Source organism: Colletes gigas, unplaced genomic scaffold, assembly GCF_013123115.1.
Source record: "Colletes gigas isolate AHSC1104 unplaced genomic scaffold, ASM1312311v1 Colletes_gigas_Sc00044, whole genome shotgun sequence".
Classification (NCBI taxonomy): domain Eukaryota; kingdom Metazoa; phylum Arthropoda; class Insecta; order Hymenoptera; family Colletidae; genus Colletes; species Colletes gigas.
Window position 1 is genome coordinate 1,558,362 of NW_025106673.1, and position 19,928 is coordinate 1,578,289.

Here is a 19,928-nt window from a genome sequence, read left to right on the forward strand (position 1 = left end):
AAAATTGTCGTGCAAAAAAGAAATACGGAAGTAAACGAAAGAGTAAATCGATAAAAGAAACGTAAGACGAATCAACGTGATTGAAAGAAGCGTGGAAGAGCTTGATCAAGGATCATCGGTCACCGATCTATTCGTTCTTTGCTCAGTATTTTAGGCTGTAAATGATACCGATACATTCGATGTAATGATTAAATGACTCGTAATTACTTTGTAACGAGAAGAGCAGCGGCGCAGCGCTAATGAGAAGCAGCTTTTTAATTACATATAGATGATTATCTTTGATTATTACTTACCAGTAGTACACGCAGCACACGTGGATTTTCGCACCTAGGTATACGGCGAAACGATACGGTTTTATTGTTCTTTAAAACGAATATTCAATATGGTCCAGAGGGGGGGGGGGGCAGCAGTGGTCGAACAATACGTCACATATGACTTTTGCATTCGTTGTTTCTTAAATTCAATTAAATAAAATTGTTTTCTGGCTATAATATTTAGGTGTCGAACAATTTTGTTCAAATACAAATAATTATTTTATTATAAATTTCATTATAAAAATAATGCAAAAACTGGCAGAGTAAAGTTCTAGATTTTTCAAATTCATTTTCTATTTGAATAAAATATTTACGTTTGTAGTATCAATATCACTGCTACCCTCGAATTCCGCTCTACAGACGTATCGACGAAGATGTGACGAGAGCGAAATACATAATACTTTCATTGATGAAGGAGTATCACGATAGTTTTCAATATATCCGCTATTGATAATTATTTACTTTAACGATTCCACACCAATTTCGATGACCTTGAAATATGTTATCAAGGTCGCTGTTATGAAGATTTTTTCTCTATACATATAACTGCCACTCGGCCTTAGTTTCTGCGATTTTTCTTCAAAAAGATCGCTACTACTAAAATGAATTCTGTCTATAGGTACGTGACTGTGGCAGCGTGTGTGCAAGCGTTGATTTGCCGATTGTTTATTGTTTCTATAGATACATCGAGGCGGCCGGCAATGGATGCGTATAACGGATGTGCTTAAAAACTCGATGTGAGTAGACGGCCGCCTGGTGGTGGCCGGCGTGAAAACATTTTACCCAAACCTTACTTAAACCTAACTATTCTACCTAGTAATTAATATAATGGTTTAGGTTAGAGTTTCTTATACCGGTCGCCGCAAGGCGGCCGGCCACGCATTCATTTTCTATTTCAATTTTCTTTATTAATATTATCCGATATTAGCTTGACATAGTATACATTATTTGTCGTTGGTCGTCATGATTTCAATACAAGACTACCTGCATTTTTTGATATAATGGCAGATATTTTTCCAATTTTTGTCAATAATAACGACAATAATAATAATAATATTAAAGAATGAAGTTTAATATTTTATCTCCAACTTAACCCGAGGCTAATTCAGACATAAAATTATTTTTGCAAATATCTCGGCGGTAACATGTATAAAGAAAAAATCTTCATAACAGACCTTGACAACATATTTCAAGGTCATCGGAATTAGTGTGGAATCGCTAAAGTAAATAATTACCCCGGTATTTTGTTCTGCCCACGGGAGATTCAGAATCGAGAGAATGGATAAAAGCAGAAACCCATCTATGAATTTATTTCTTTACCTTTTGACCGATTTCGAGCAGAATTATCTACGAAATGAACGTACCATTTGCCATTTTTTCAAATAAAAGTAAACGAATCTCTTTAAATGAGAATATAATTTCCATTAATTACATTAAATATGTCATAGATTCATGATTTTAACATTTAGGAATGGGTCGCTTCCAATGAACAGTAGAAACATTACACACACATATGAATGAAAATACTATTATGCTTGTTTTAATTATATTTTAATTTAATGTATCGTTAAATACGCATTCAAAAAATTAATTTCTGCTAATTTATGGCGACGAATTTCTAAAGAATATCCTGATGGACGTCCAAAACGACAAAAGTATGTAGTTTAGTATATGCAGACGTCGTTCGCAAAGCATTAATAATTAACGTAGGACAACTTCTGTTTCGTAACAGAAAAATAATCTCCGTGTCATATTAATTATATACGTATGTATTTACTGAAAAAACTACTGTGGAATCATGATCGAAATCGAGCAGAAGGTGACTTTTCTGAGTTCGTAATCGGGTTCTTTAAAAAACTATCGGTCTTTTCTCGATGTTCAATGAAGTCCAATTGTTCCGACATTGGTGCGAAATATTGTTAGATTCGGCATTGATTTTCTAAAAAAATCACTGTCAGCGACTCTATCGTGTTGATAATTGCTCGCGTGCTCTTCGTCCATAGTCGTTTTCAGCGAGCGAGAGCGAACGTTTCTTGGGCCGCAAAGTCCTCGCACGAATGACTTCGGGTATCTCGATTAACATTTCCGAGACGAACGTAAAAAAAACGAAATAACGCCTATACACAACTGTCATTGATGATATGTACATACATACATACATGCATATATATATGTATACATATATATATATACATATGTATCCGTTTTTTGTTTTTAATCGAAGCTGCCTCTCGCTTTTGAATTCTATCGCAGCTGAATCGAGGAAGGAAGGGAGATGGGAATGGGAAAAATGATCGAGACGTTCGAAAGGATGTTGTTCGAGGTAGATTCGTGCCAGGACCGAGATTAAGTCGTCACGACCAGGCTGTGTGACGAAATTTCGTTAGGGGTGCACCTCGATGAACTAGTGAAATTGGTCGAGAATTGTGTCACACTTCGTACAAACATTGATTAGCATACTTATACTATCATGCAATATTACAATCTACTACGACATGGAACTTGACAAATTTTTAATTCACCGGAAGATTAGCTATTGAGAATACCCCAAAAAACTAAGATTCCATTTAATTTTTTCTTGATTAGAAACAGTAGAGCTTATAAATTTATCATTGTACAATTTTTTGATAAATTCAAAGGAATGTACCTTCGACATTTACTTCTTTGTTTAAAATTTATTTAACACATTATGTTTAATATTTACTAGTGAGGGGTATATCAAAAAAATTAGAAACCAATAATGATGGCCATTATTATTCGATCTTGTTCAAAATCTAATCATATCTTGAGTCGAGAATATCAAATATAAATCTAAATTTTATTCGAATGAATTCAAAAAATAGTTTCTTATTTAATTGTCAAAATTTTATTATAGTAGCTTCCTTATACATAGTAGGTATATAGGCATATAGAACCACCCCTTAATGTTTCTGGCACTCTATATATTGCTTATGCATTTATCATTGTACAATTTTTTGATAAATTCAAAGGAATGTACGTTCGACGTATTGAAAAGGCAATGTAATAACAAGATCAGTCGAATAATTAATAATTCAGAAAGTATATGACATAAGATGGAGTTGCAAAGGATCGCACGAGAGATCGAGGATCGCCCTTGCGGAATGCGTCTTTCGTTTGTAAAGAAATGAAGCGAATCAATAATATTAAGAAAAGGACGATGGAGGAAAAGAAATTAAAATCCTATCCGCGGTAGATGAACTTACTCGCGTTTTTTCCCAGATTACGCAATTTAAGATTGTTCTGTATATATACATATATGACATACTCTTGGATCGTATCGATTATAACGGTGAGCGCACTGATTTGTAACACATAACAAGAAAATTTTTCGAGAAAAACAGAGGGAGAGAGAGAGAGAAAGGGGGAGAGAAAGAGAAAGAAAGAGAGAAAGTAAGAGAGAGAGATAGAGAGATTTGTGTGTGGATGTGTGTGTATGGGCGTGAGTGTGTGAAGAGAGTAAAGCGAAAGGAAAAGCGAGAATGTGAAAATGAACGAAAGGGAATGAACGAGGAACGGGAGCGTGACGTGAATGTGTGCGTACGTACGTGTATACGTGTATGTGTATGTGTGAGTGGGAAGGAGAGACAGAATCAAGCACGAGAAGAAAAGATTTTTGTACCACCCCCGTAATCAATTCCTGCTCTTCACCGAGCACCTTACGATTAAAGAAAATCACACGAACGTTTTTATTCTTACCCACGTTTAGAAAGAAATTCTTTAGAAAAAGATTTATCCGAGAAACGGAACGAATTCGCTCTGAAAGATAAAATCGCCACGAATTTTTTACAGCATAGCTCAATAAAAACGTTGGCATTCAACAACCGTGTTTTTTTTATATATCAGTGTATTACAACCGTACCGATCAAATTTAATTCTTTTCTTCTTTGTTTTTAATTCTTTCGTCGCCACGCACTCAATTTTAATGTATAAGTAAATTTTAATAGTTGCTCATTTCTGAACGGCATGAGTGTCATTGGGAATATTATACAATAATAAAAACCGCATTAAAGTAATACAGATTTTTATTTTTTTTGCGTTATAATGAGATAAATATAAATTGAAGTTGGTGATAAATGCATTAAGCATATAATTGTGCTTAGTTTTTCGTTAATAATTGAACAGAATCTTCTTCGAATTGTTGTCAGAAAAACGAAATCACTTTGAATTCTCTCCACATTAAATAATAATAAAAACTGAGAGAATTGATATAGAAATTTTATTTAGTTTTAAAGTTTTTTGAATTAGAGGGATATATTACGAAAATTTTGCGACTTATATTTAAAAACTGCTTAAAACACTTGCAATTGGAAAAAATAGACGACGAATTGACACGCAGTTAATATCAAACTTGTCATAAAAATGTATATAAAAAAAAGAGAAAAATTAGAATTTCTTTTATTGTACACAAATATCCATACACATAAATTCTCCCTCTTTTCAAAATTAACTGATTGAACGCGATAGTGTCTTCAATATCGATGCACCAGGTTCATAAAAACATTCTTCTGAAACGATTAATGATTTCGGTTATCGTGCAATGGTCAATTATTCGATGCAATCATTTTAAGGGAAAAAGAAAGATGAAATTTATGAAATAGAAGGGTGACGCGGTGGTGGGTGCAGGAAATGGTGGGGGTGGCGGTGGTGTCCCGGTAGCGACGAAGCCGTGTTGTGTAAATCTATAAGTTTTCATATATTGCATAAAATATGTTTATTACATATTTTCACTACGCCGATACGTATTTGTGTGCCTCACTACCCTCCTGCCACTTATTTATCCTATGACTTTTACCTTTTACAATCACGCATTAGAACGAGATCTGCCTTCGAGTGTTGAATTCGAACAACAAAATGGCAGAATACAGATCAAAAGGATAATCTAACGAACGGGGAAAAAAATAAAGAAGAAGAGAAAACGCAGCTATAGAATACACGTAAAAGAAACTATGACGGTCACTACTAACAAAGTATTATCAGTTCAGAATTAATCGCGAAAGAAGTGGAATGAACTCTTATAAATAATATACGTATATTATGATTACAATTATTTATTATTATCACCAGTTACATCATCATCATTATTATTGTTATTATTATCATCATCATCATCATCATCATCATCATCATCATCATCATCATCATCATCATCATCATTATTATTATTATTATTATTATTATTATTATTGGTTTCGACCAAGAGAAATTACTGTATTGAAAGCATTTGTATCTTCTTTCCTCACTTATAGTTGCTTACATTTGTATACGGCAAGAATATATTAAAAGATTATGTACGTAGTTTTTAAACGATCCGACGAGAGTATCCTTTCTCACACTGTCTCGTATTTGTGATTTCTTTTTTGTTTTCATTGCCTTTTTCGATGGATAATCTTTCAATCTTTTCTGATCGAGATCATGTAACAAAGAAAAGTAGGCACGCATAAATCCAGGACCTTTCTTCGAATTTGGGAGTAAGAATTTGAGAAAAATACATGTAACTCTCGTTTTGTAATCTGAAAATAATTTACAACGTTAGAAACGAATGTCGGAAACTTTGCCAGAGTGATTTTCAAAATCTCGAAGTATCTTCTGGAGTTATTCAGTTCCACGTTGGTACCAGACCAATGTAACAATTGGAAAGACGACAGGATCGGAAGAAGAGTCATGATTGACTGAAAGGTAAATCATCTTTTTTAAAAGAGCGTTATAGTTGTACAGTTTAAACCTAGCAATCGGTGGAAGGATATCATACATGTTGATGTGCTGTAGAATCAAAGATGGACAAAAATTTGTTATAAATAACAAATTTTGAATAAAGCATGGAAGATGACCAACTTTTGATTCGTTATTTATTCAATCAAATTATGTTTCATGTTGGACGAATAGAAATTTATCCGAATCCAGACGATCGTCCCTTTCTTCGAAGCTACGAAACATTAAAAAATATATATTTACTATTCATTTTTCATTACATTCTATAAATGTTTTTTAACATTTTATTTGTACAAAAAAATAACTAATGTATTTAAATAATTAAAAGATTAGTAAATAAATTGCAAACAAATTTCAAATCGTGCAAAAAAGGTTCCAAAATATACTTTGACATATTTCGTATCCATCCCGAGCAAACCCACTCCCGATTCAACCAAATAAACTTTGCGAATAAACAGCTGCTAGAATTTCTATTTTTCATTTATTATTCCAATATAATTGTAGGTGAAGTTATCGATAATGTCTCTCCATAGATTTTGTCCACTTTTAAATATATTATAAAGAACCATATTTTGAACAATTTTTTTCTTTTCCAATAATAAGCGGTAGACCATAGTTAACAAGATGTTTATAAAAATCCTAGCCCAGACTGAACTCACACCTAATTAGTTAAAATAATTACAAATTAAGTCAGGGCATAGACGAGATATAGAGTAGACGTTGCATACAATGCTTTTTTCTGTCACACGGTTTGCGGGCTCCTGAGTCAATCCTCTTGCCATACCGTGTTACTTCCAACGTTATCGGTATACTAAAATTCGAATTTAATATTCTTACAAAGGAAACACCAGATGGCTCACATCGATTTCAACGACAGAATCAGAGATGCCAAATTGAGCACCGGGTGCACTACTCACATTATGCCAAATCACGCGTACATGAGCTTGTCGACAAAGGCAAACTGACACATGTCCTCTTTCTCGATTCTCCGAAGCTACCCGAAGTAATTTCGAACCGTCTCGTAGGAGTCGAGAGGGAAAGGCTCACATATGCCTTCCCGCTCTTGAGCAACTGCAACCCGATCTCCCATCAACGGCATAGGATTTGAAATATCGAGTCGAGATTCTCGACTACCCAGCATTTTTACTTTCCGACCTATGTAGGCATACATAAGCAAAGTACCATAATGAAAAAAAAATTCTATGAAATTTGTCTTACGGAATTACACGTTTTAAACCCCCCTGATCATATTTTAACTATTCAAAAAAAAGAAATTTTTTTTATTATTCCTATGCATGAACGTACATATGTATATTATTTTAGATACAGTGAGTGTAAAAAGTATTCGTACACTAGTCAATTTGAACAAAAACTTTGCAGAACTTTGTTTATTACAAAAGTATGTTAACAAAAACATGCATACATATTCTTAGAAATCTCTGGAACAAATATTATTAACAATAAATTATTTATTTATATTTATTATGAAAATATTAACTTTCCAGAAATTTACCTAAAATATACGCGTAATAAGTATTCGTACAGTCTTTAATTCGTAACATTCCACATAGAACGATTACAAGATAATCCATGATATTGTTGCGCCGGGACGAGGTGTTTCGCGCACAACTCATATTAACACGGAACAGATTAACGTAGAACTGAGAACGTGAACCAACTAACAAGAACAAGCTTTATTCGAACAGTGCACAATTCTAATACGTCCGCTCTCTATGAGATCTCACGTAGTTCTGATCTTTCGAATCGTTGCCGGTTCCTCTGGCAACCGGAAGGAACGGGCTCTCGCTTCCGCTCGTTCGGAGGAGCAGGTTTCACATCGTTGCGGAACAGTCTTCACGTTGCCGCAACGATGCATCTTCAGTCCGTCGCAACACTGCTCCCCCTCTTCAAAACGCGGACGTCCCGACCGCGGCAGATTCAGCTCGGACAGGCAACTTCAGTGTGTGCCTCCAACCTCCAAATCTGCCTCGAGTTTAAAACACCTCTGTCTGTAAAGTAAATAAACGAATAGATCGAACGTTTACCTGAGTGGCCTTTACCAGACAGTTAGCGCCTTGACATTCGTCCTCCGTCTCAAGGAAAACCACTCAAAAACCTTGAGCAAGACGCCGGTGCAACTTCCAAAATTCCTCTGCGAGAATGAAGAGACCCCGACTGCTCCTCGCCCTTCCCCTTGAATACTTGCGACTTGCGCGCTTCTTTCTTGACGTCTTCTCGGATGTGAGTTCCCCCAACTAAACGGAACAGCCCCCCTAGAGATGTTCCCCAATCATCAAGGAGAATTTCCTCGATGAAATGGTTGTCCGGAACATACTACGACTTTGCAGTCCGGCCACCAGAACCCCATCCGGATGGAGCCCCGGCTGTGGGGTAACCCTCCCGGTGAGGATTACGCTTCCACGACCGTTTGCGACACGCAAAGAAGAGAGGCTGTCCGCCGCCAGCAAGTAACCCCCACCCTAGCCTTCTGCGACGAAACGTCCTCTTCTTGGGCGAAGATGTCGGCCATCCTCCTCGATCCTCATCTCCCTGTATCCTTACAGGAAACCTCCCGTGAATCGTACCGAGCGAGTCGATTCACATGTACGACCCTCGGTTTGGACTTCGGTGAACGAGCTATTCGATAAATCAACTCATTAAGCCGATTTTTCACCTCGTAGGGTCCCTCCCAGTCGTACTGGAGCTTCGGGCATCTTCCCTTCGTTCTTCGAGGATTGTACAACCACACCTTCTCTCCAGGAACAAAGGAAATTGATCTCGAGAACGAATCATACCACGACTTCGTTCTCTCCGAACAAATTCGCATCCGCTGTCGAACGAATTTATGAACTTCTTCTATTCTTTTTCTGGTTTTCTCGATGTAACCATCTTCTTCTTTCCCCTTAGAAGAAACAGCTCCCCTTAGAAGATCCAGAGGAAGGCGCAGCTCCCGTCCCGTGAGGACCATCGACGGCGTATTCTGTGTCACTTCATGTTGCGAAGAACGATAAGCCAGCAAGAACGTTGGAATCCATTCGTCCCAGTCCTTTTGGTGTTCTGCAACAAACTGAGACAGATATCGCAACAAGGTTCTTATCATCCGCTCTACGAGCCCGTCCGACTGAGGGTGTAATGGAGTTGTCCTCGTCTTCTTGATTCCAAGTATCTTCATTAGCTCCTTGAAGATGCTTGACTCAAAACTCCGACCCTGATCGGAGTGCAGCTCGAGCGGAACTCCGTGTCGGCTTATCACTTCCTTCAGCAACGCTGTGGAAATTGTTGTCGCTCGCTGGTTAGGAAGTGGAATCACCTCTGGCCACTTCGAAAAATAATCCATCACAACCAGCGCAAATCTGTTCCCAGCGGAAGACCTCGGCAGGGGACCAACAACGTCGAGCGCTATCCTCTCAAAAGGTGCTCCTACGTTATAAACCTTCATGGTTCCTCTTCCCTTCTCCGCAGGTCCTTTCCTCGCGGAACAGCTATGGCACCGGCGACACCAATCCTCCACATCCCTTCGGTGGTTCGGCCAAAAGAAGCGTTGTCGAATTTTCGCCAAAGTTTTCCTCACCCCGAAGTGACCTCCAGAAGGCGTATCATGGCATTCCTGGAGGGCTTCGGTAATCTTACTCTTCGGTACCACCAATAGCCGACTGGCCTCCTCTCCGCCAGCAGATTCCCACCTCCGGAACAATAAACCATGATGTACCTCCAATGAATCCCAGGTCTTCCAGAAGTACTTCGCTTCAGGGGAAAGTGCTGAAATCTCTTGCCAAGTGGGTTTATTCTCTTCAATCTTCGACTGCCGAATAAATTGCAGATCCTCATCCTCTTCCTGCGCCTTAATCCAATCTTCCGTCTTCGCAGATATACAGATGGTTCTGAAGACAAGATGCTCCTCCTCGCGACCTTGCTCCAGACGAAAACAGCGCTTGCAATCCAAAACTTCACATGGTCTTCTAGAAAGGCTGTCTGCATTCCCGTGGTTCTTTCCCTCACGGTGTTTAATCTCGAAGTCGTACTGTTGAAGACGCTCTATCCATCTTGCAGTCTGTCCCTCAGGATTCTTAAAAGAGAGGAGCCACCTCAAAGAAGCATGATCCGTCCTCACCAAGAACTTCCGGCCATAGAGGTAGTGGTGGAAATGCTCTATGGATTTCACGATAGCTAACAGCTCCCTCCTTGTCACGCAATAATTTCTTTCCGCCTTTCCCAGCACCTTCGAGAAATACGCAATCACCTTCTCCTGGCCATCCTGAAACTGAGAAAGGACTGCTCCAATTGCATTGTTTGAAGCGTCAGTGTCCAGGATGAAATCCGCGTTAGGTAAGGGGTAAGCCAAAACAGGGGACTTCGCAAGATGCGTCTTCAAGTCTTCGAAAACCCCCTGGCATTCTTCTGTCCATTGAAAAGGAACTTTACTCTCCGTCAAGCGATACAAGGGCTTTGCAATTGCTGAAAAGTTTCGAACGAATTTCCTGTAGTAAGTGCAAAGTCCCAGGAAACTTCGCAGCTCCGTCTGATTCTTGGGAACCGGCCAGTCTCGTACCGCCGCTATCTTTTCGGGGTCCGTCCTGACGCCCCGCTCAGAGACCAAGTGACCGAGGTATTTAACCTCTCGGCAAAAGAAATTACATTTCTTCGGGCTCATGACCAATCTCGCCTTGCGCAGGCGGGTGAAAACTCTTCTCAAATTTCCAATCTCCTCTTCAAAACTCCTTCCAAAAATTATCACATCGTCCAGGTATACCAGACAGATTTTCCAATTCAAATCCGCCAAAACTGTATCCATAAGACGTTCGAAGGTAGCAGGAGCATTGCATAGTCCAAACGGCATTACCTTGAATTGCCAAAGTCCGGTACCAACACAAAATGCAGTCTTCTCCTTATCCTCTTCATGTACTGCAATTTGCCAGTAACCGCTTTGCAAATCTATTGTCGAAAACCATGTTGCACCAGCCAGGGCATCCAACGTGTCCTCAATCCTGGGAAGCGGATAGGAGTCTTTCCTTGATACGTCGTTAAGACGACGATAGTCCACACAGAATCGGGTACTTCCATCCTTCTTCTTCACAAGTACAATCGGCGAAGACCACGGACTTCTCGATTTCTCAATGACTCCCTGCCTTTCCATTTTTGCCAGTAGTTCTTCGACTTCTCCACGGCGATGCAGGGGCAGACGACGTGGTGGTTGTTTGATCGGGCGATTATCCCCGGTGTCAATTCTGTGCTGGACGACATCACAACTTCCCACTTGATCGGGATCCCTGGCGAAAACGTCTTGAAACTCACTCAACAATCCCCGGAATGCAGTCTTCTGCCGTTCGGAAAGATCAAGCGAGCAACGTCCGTACAGATCTTGAAGAAATCCCGGAGTAGAAGCTTCACTCTTCGCTTCCGCAAGCGGCAGAACTCGGTCTTCAAGATGATTCCTCTTCAAATCCATATCTTGATGTCCTCTGATCCGTAGTTTTTGCAAAATGAAATCCAATTGGCAGGAATGTTTACGGAGGAAGTTCGTTCCCAATATGCACTCCTCAACCATGTCGATTAAAAGGAAATCCTCCTCAGTTTCAAGGCTCCCAATAGATATAGGAAAACGTCGCTTTCCGAGAATTGGTAACTTCTCACCGGAAACTGAGCAAATGTTAACGTTTTCCTGTACCCCCGCCGCGCAAGTTTTGTCATTCTTATGAAACTTCATCAAGTTCACGCATGAGCCCGTGTCGATGACGAAATGGCACCTCCTTCCCTCGACGATTCCCTCGACGCTAACAGAATCTTCAGACAAATTTGCCTTCCTCACTACGGGGGTAAAAGAAAACGAAGCCGGAGTCTCCCCCTCTACGCCGACTTCTTCAGGTTTCCCTTCTTCACGCTCCTCTTGGGGCAGTCTCGCTGCATATGTCCTGACTCCTTGCAGCACCAACACTCCACAGACCTCCTGCTACCTCCCTCCTTCTCCACTGGTCTTCCTTCTCCGAATCTTCTTTTACGGGACTCCCCCTCCGAAAAAGGAAAAGGCTTGAGATACCGTTCGGGTCTAATGAACGGCGTCGACACCGCCTCGACGGCTTCGATCTCTAGAGCTCTCACAACTGCGGCTCGTAATGAGACGAAACCGCCGAGTCGCAACGTCCGCTTCATCTCCTCATTGGCTAGCGCGGCAATGAACTGAGAGGCCGCGAGCTTGTCCCTAACTTCGACTGGGCAATCCCCAAACGCGGCCTGCGCTAACCTCTCAATTTCCGCCGCCAAATCGGAGATGGACTCCCCTCTCCGTTGTTTATAATTTTGAAACATGACATAGTTTAAATTAGCCAAATTTCTCATTCCAAAACGGAATTCCAAGGCCGAAATCAACGCGTCATAACTAAACCGTTTCTCAACGGGGAGAGTCGTTAAAATGCTTCGAGCCGGCCCCTCCAACGATGAGACCAAGGCCAAAGCCTTCCTTGGTCCATCCCAACGATTTGCCTCAGCGACCGTTTCAAATTGAATTTTATACTCCTCCCAACAAGATTTCCCATCATACATGGAGGGCTTCAGAGTGTAGCCCAAATCGGAAACACTCTGATTCCCCCTCTCCACACTCTGAGGGGCTGGCTGCGAAACCGAAAGGCCCGCGAGCCCGATAGAAGATACAGGCTCGCGCTCCCTTTCGCGGACCGGAGCTCCCGAAAGCCGATCGAGAATACGCGCGACATTCGAGGACAGGACCTGATACTGGCCCTCCACGGCTCCAATCCTCTCCTCGACCGCGGCATCCCTGACCGAAGCAGCAGCCCTCTCCGTCATACGCCGCTCCTCAGCTCGCTCGCGTTCCTCCACGAACATCCGCTGCTGCTCCTGGAACTGGGTGGCGATATTCCGCTGCAACCCCTCCAGAAGCGACTCCAGCGACGACTGAGCCTCCGCCCCGGCAGCAGAACGAGTCTCCATCCCACTTCTGACACCACTGTTGCGCCGGGACGAGGTGTTTCGCGCACAACTCATATTAACACGGAACAGATTAACGTAGAACTGAGAACGTAAACCAACTAACAAGAACAAGCTTTATTCGAACAGTGCACAATTCTAATACGTCCGCTCTCTATGAGATCTCACGTAGTTCTGATCTTTCGAATCGTTGCCGGTTCCTCTGGCAACCGGAAGGAACGGGCTCTCGCTTCCGCTCGTTCGGAGGAGCAGGTTTCACATCGTTGCGGAACAGTCTTCACGTTGCCGCAACGATGCATCTTCAGTCCGTCGCAACAATATATAGAATAATTAGCATCAGTATGTCTGGAGACGCTGTCGGTATAGGTAATATCCTGAATTCAAACATTATCAACGAAATTATCAGTAAAATGGGACGAAAACGCAAGGAAACCTCTGAAGAAGAAAGGAAAATTGTTATAAATTTACATAATAAGTGTAAAACACTGAGTGAAATTTCTAAAGTTTTAAATAGACCGAGGTCCACGATTCAAGGAATCATTGACAGATATGGCGATCGAAAAACTGTAAAAAATAATCCAAGAAACGGACGTAAACGAATAATAAATGAGTATACCGGCCGATAGATAATTCGAAAAATAAAGCAAAATCCAAAGATAAGTGCGGTGAAAATCACAGCTGAACTTAAAAATGATCTGGTCATTAATGTATGCAGTAGCACAGTGCGTAATTTTTTACGGGATAGAGGATATCACGGCAGAGTAGCTCGTAAGAAATATTTCGTAAATGAAATTAATAGAAAGAAACGATTGCAATTCGCGAAAGAGTACGTTAATGTTCCTATGGAGCACTGGAACCGTATTATATTTACTGATGAGAGTCAATTTAACATATTTCACAGTTTGGGGCTCTATGAGTGCAAGCGGGGTTGGATCCCTCCATTTTATCGATGGTATCATGGATCACAAAATGTATCGTTGCATTGTCTGACTCGCTCTAATCTACACGCTCCTTACTCCGTTTATGGTAAACAGGAGCGGGATACTTACACAGCGATAAGCAGCTGTATTAGTGGACTGTATGATTGAACGTTTCTCGTATGTTCGATTGCAGTATAGGAAGGCGAGATTCTAATCTCGATTTTTCCTGGACTGCAGGGTTTGATTATTGCAGGAGTGGACAACAGGCGGAGGTTGTAAGGCTCCGAATGTTGTCTGCTCCGCGGCTCTTCGCCGTCCCCTGGCCCATACGGGACCGGTGTGATGTAGTTCCTTAACTGCGCTAGAAGCGTCTGTTTGAGCGTCGTTCTACGCCTAGTGTCCGTACACACTAGCAATCCACAAACCACGCTCGAGCAGGTCGAAGTCTGCTAGAAGTCCACCCAGGGAATACGCCAGAAGGCCCGTATGTGGGTGTGATCCCAAGAACTGACTCGACCTTGGAGGACGATGATTCCACCCAGGGAATGCGCCAAGAAGGCCCCTATAGATGGGTTTTAGCACCGTGCAATAATCAATGGAGGATCGAGAAACTCTCTCGGTACCTCCTACACGACCGCTGACTAACACGGTACGTGTTTATTTTGCACTTGCGTTTCGAAAACCACGTTCGTGCAGGTCGAAACCAGCTGGGAGCTCACCCAGCGTATATGCCAATAAGGCCCCCTTTTCTTTTTGTACGTGGGGAAATTCTCATGGACACCCGAGGGCCCACCCGATGGGAGGGCCGGCGGGTAGTGCCGGACTCTTACCGGCTAAAACCCCACGGTGACCATCCTCAGGCGCCTGGCGAGGGACCGGGAACTCTAGTGAGATATCACAGAGTCCCCCGCCGCGCCGTGCCTTTTCAGGCCCTTCCCATTGAGAGGCACTCCTCCCACCGCATTTCCACTCAACCGCAGGCGCCTGGTCACCAGCGGCCGCGGCCCCGTGACATGGGACTAAGCCGCCGGCTGCGGGGCCATGTTGGCCACAGGACACACCCGCAGCCAACTGGCCAACCTGCGGCCTTAGGTCAAACCCGCGGCAAATATCCCATGTCCCAGTCCACTCAAACACACATTCACACGCGCAACACATTCATACCGGTGTTTGGTCCGCGGGAGCTTTCCCTCCGACCTCCGGGATGCCATGCGAGGATGCAGTCACCAGCCTTCTCAGGTTGATGACCTCATCCCCGCATCCCATCCCAGCGGCTGCCCCTATCCGCCACCTGGGGACGCGCCACGTAGTGGTTCACCACCCCTGCCGCCTGGACAACCAAACGGGTGCGTGGGCCAATAAAGCCCCTATCGCGGTGTTATCCCAAGCTCAGAGTCGACCCTGGAACGGCGATCCCACCCAGGGTATTTCGCTACAAAGGCGCCCTATAGGTGGGTTTTTATCACCGTGTAGCTGTGGTTTCTAGTACACGACCGCTGATTACAGCGATACGTGCTTCCTCCGCACCGGTGGCGATAATCAAACACTATTCGAGTGTTAATTTGATTATATTCAGCCACCGATTGGTTGTGCACAACGGTGGCAATAATGAAACACTATTCAAGTGTTAAGTTGATTATATTCAGCCACCGATTGCTTTTTGTAAAATTACTCAAGTTTAGAGACAATTTTCCGTGTCCAGATGGTTCGTTCACCGCAGAAATCGAGTTATTCACGTGAAACCGTGGGGTACGAAATTCGACTTGGCTAGATTCTTTCGAATCCGCAGCAGTCTAGATATCGTACCGTGTCGGTTTTGTATTTCAACGATATAGTTAGACGAATCTAACTGATCGTATGTATCGATCTGCGATGTTGGACAAGGTCGGCTTTGGAGGTCCGAACTCGTCGAGAATCAGAAAGCGAGTGATCGAAGAGACAGACATTCTTAATCGCGGCTACGAGAGGGCAAATCGTCATTCTTGCGGCACTGTCTGGTTTTCGTTGTCTATCTCTAATTATCGTTGTATCCTCTCTTTATTTCGGCGTAGTAACACTTGTTCTCTGGGAACCGTTACTGGACCGATCGCGTGACTGTTATCGAAAGCAAATTTGGAGTTTTTCTACGCGGTATTGCTCCCGAGACGTATTGCGCCGGAGAGAAGGCTCTGTAATGTCGCGTAAACTAGGAACAACACCGTACAAGAAATGGATCATTTTTTTCTTTCGATCACGCGATGGTTTAACCGACGTTTTCCGATTGTCGAATTAACGCGATATTTAAACACGGACAGTTTGGAAATCCGGATGGCCTTAGCCCAATTTCGAAAGTGGGTCAAGGTCACCGGCATTTCAGAAAATGTTCAGGGCACTTTGGGAATCCCGATTTGGCCTTGAGTCAGTTTCAAAAGTGGGTCAAGGTCACCAGCATTTTAGAAATGTTCTGCGCACTTTGGGATTCCAGTTTTAACTGGAAAAACGGTTTCTCATAACTAAAGGAATGATTTGGAGAGGAAAAGAAAGGTAAAAATGATGAAAACATAGAATTCTTTGAAATTATATCATTTATTGCCATAAAGGGTATAGCCGAATAAGGGAGTCAAATGTGCCCCCAAATCGAATTGAACGAACTGTGTCATTCGCTAGCTTATCCATAAAAAACCCTGTGTGCCAATTTTTAACTTGAAATTTCAACCGTGGGACTAGTAATGGGGTGGAAACGAAAATCATGTTTTTATACAATTTCTGTTGACCTATTGAGTAAAAAAATGTAAAACAATTCAGAGACATTTCGGGTATCGGGGCACATATTTGGGGAGATTTTCAGATTTTTTGATTGAAAAACCAGGTAGTAAAAAATAAAAAACCGCAAAAAATGCCGAAAAATGTCGATTACGTATTGAAGAAGGTCCGGAACTACTTTTATACTTTTACAGTAAACAGGTATTGCTATTACTATTATTCTCAATTTTGGTATTTATTTAGAAAAGGTGGGGTCTCACCAATTTCGATGATTTTTTAATATGTTGTAGAAATCAAGATTTTGAACAACTTTTTCCGTGTTTTGTTATAAATGACAAGGAGTGAGACTTGGTATGACTGCGTGCGTGAAGTGTGCGCAGAAAGAACGATTCAGACTGGAGACCAGAGCAGTGTGGCCAGATCTAAATCTTTACCCGCCCACATGTAATCTATGTAACGAAGTTTTAACGGTAGAACACATCATGCAAAAATGCGACAAAATTTCTGAAATAAGGAAAGCGTTTAATATAGAAGCGACATTAGAAGAAACAGTAGGTAACCCAGAGAAGATAGAACAAACATTAAGATTTTTGAAAGAAATCGGAGTATACGAGGATATGTTATAACTGTCATAGTATATTATAAGTCTTAACAACTGAAATCGGACCTCCCGTCAACGGCATACGATTTGGATTCTCGAGCTGAGATTCTCGATTGCCCAGGCATTTTTACTTTCCGACCTATGTAGGCGCACATAAGCAAAGTACCCATAATGAAAAAAAATTTTGTAAAATTTATTTTACGGAAATACACGTTTTAAGACCCCCTGATCATATTTTAATTATTGAAAAAAAAGAAATTTTTTTTATTAGTCCCATGTATGAGCCCACATATGTATATTATTAATACGATTGAGTATAAATGGCTGAATGAATTTAAATGAAACTTTACATTTAAGTTTTATGTTCTCATTTCAATGTCCGGTTAGACTTTGACTATAATCAGCCCATGGATAATAATGATTATAGCACTTGTTTCATAGTTGTTCCGATATATAGGCATAATTTATAAAAAATCTCTTAAATGTTTCATATAAATCTTAGGAAGAATTAAATTTTATGTAAAAAAAATTATATAAACTTTTTCTCTATCTTCTCTAGAAAAGAAAAAATTAAATGAAATCTTATACATTACATGCTTACTTAAGTCGCATTAAAAACGAATACCACAAATGTTTTAGAATAATGTGCAAAATGGTCTCACTCGCAAAGGGTTAATTGAGAAATAAATATTTGGTAATTGAAAACAGGTCAGCAGCTTAACCAGCTGCGATTTTCGCTAAGACAAATTGAAAACTTGGTTCTAACAAGGAAAAGTTGGAAAGGTACCCGGGTTTAGGTTAGGTTTTACTTTAAGATATTATTAAAGTTATTACAGGTACTTATTTTCAGAAATAGAACTACATTCACCGCCAATCAGCGTAGCGTGAGTGATGAGGTGTTTACCTGCAAGTTCAAGCTTCTTTTGCTCTGCAGGTTCGAACTCGGTAGAACAAATGTTTTTTTTTATTTTTTCAATCATATTTTAATCGTACACTAAATGTGACATTATATTTTTGTCTGCCCATCGAATATTTTTTTTTTTAAAGCTGAATTTAATCAATTACATTTAACATATGTTATTTTCAATGTACGAAGTACAAAAAACATACAAATTTCAAGCACCACGTACATCTAATGAAAGTTCTGTTTTCACAGAAATTATAAAATTTTGTATTTAAGTCTGATGGAAAGGCCGCTTCATTTACATTGATAAAATGTGAACGATTTTCGGATAGTCGTACCTTGTACTTTGTACTTTTTACCTTATACTTCAGGTAAAAAGGGATATAACTGGGTAAAACAGTTTTATGACATTACCTGCTAACTCATGTTACTATTCTAAAATGAAACGTTATATTTTGTACCTTTAAAAATATTCGACTATGTCCTTTTAAAATTTAAAATCCAACCCATATTTTGTATTAAACTGGCAAACGAGATCATTTTTCCTTTGTTTCTAAACGGTGGGGATCTCGTGACTCCAGTTATACATATACAGGGTGTTCGGCCACCTCTAGCAAAAATTTTAATGAGCGATAGTAGAGGCCAAAATAAGACGAAAATCAAGAATACTAATTTGTTGATGGAGGCTTCGTTGCAAAGTTATTAACATTTAAAGTTCCGCCTGTAGAATGACAATCCGCTAAACAGCTGCGTTCGCGCGGACGGTTGCGGCAGGCGAGTGCTAGTGGTTCTCACGCAGCATGAAAAATTCTGCTTACCGACATTATCGACAGCCTTAGATTTTTGTCCACTTATGAGAATGCGAACACCTTACGTTGAATAAGATTCAACCTGTCTTATGAAAATCCAGAAGGGCATATCAAAACTCGTCCGACGAGATTTTCACAGAGAAAGGGTGACTGCCAGTTCCAATACACAATGTTGTGAACAAAAATCACCCACATGCGATTATACACGCCCCACGATTGTCCACAGTGTCCACAAGTATCCACAAATAATCCTTTCAGGCACTAACCACTATGCAATTAAATAAACACGTACCGCGATTATGTTATTCGTGAATGTCTACGTGTACGTGTATCACGATTCTTCCGAGTTACTTACGAATAAAACTGTTATTAATTTTTCAAATACACTTCAATTTAAAAATGTAAACAGGAATTTAATAAGTATTCGCTGATTGTTTATATCACTGTATTTCTTACATGCTACTTAATACATAACTGAAATGTGTCGCGTGAACTAGCTTGACTGATACTGTTTTACGACTGACTAGCTGGCCGAACACGTGCCGATGCTGCCCTTTGTCTCCGCTGTGTGTGAGAGAGATAAGCGAGGCGAGTGACGTAGAATCGGGGCCTGTTCGGCATATGTTTCTCTGAACCTCGTCGATCGATGGCACAGTCAGCTGCTAGTATTGTTATATTCTTCGCCGTGAACGTAAATCGATGCGAAAATTTCATTTATCCTGCGATTCCTTTTTACATTTTTAAATTGAAGTGTATTTGAAAAATTAATAACAGTTTTATTCGTAAGTAACTCGGAAGAATCGTGATACACGTACACGTAGACATTCACGAATAACATAATCGCGTTACGTGTTTATTTAATTGCATAGTGGTTAGTGCCTGAAAGGATTATTTGTGGATACTTGTGGACACTGTGGACAATCGTGGGGCGTGTATAATCGCATGTGGGTGATTTTTGTTCACAACATT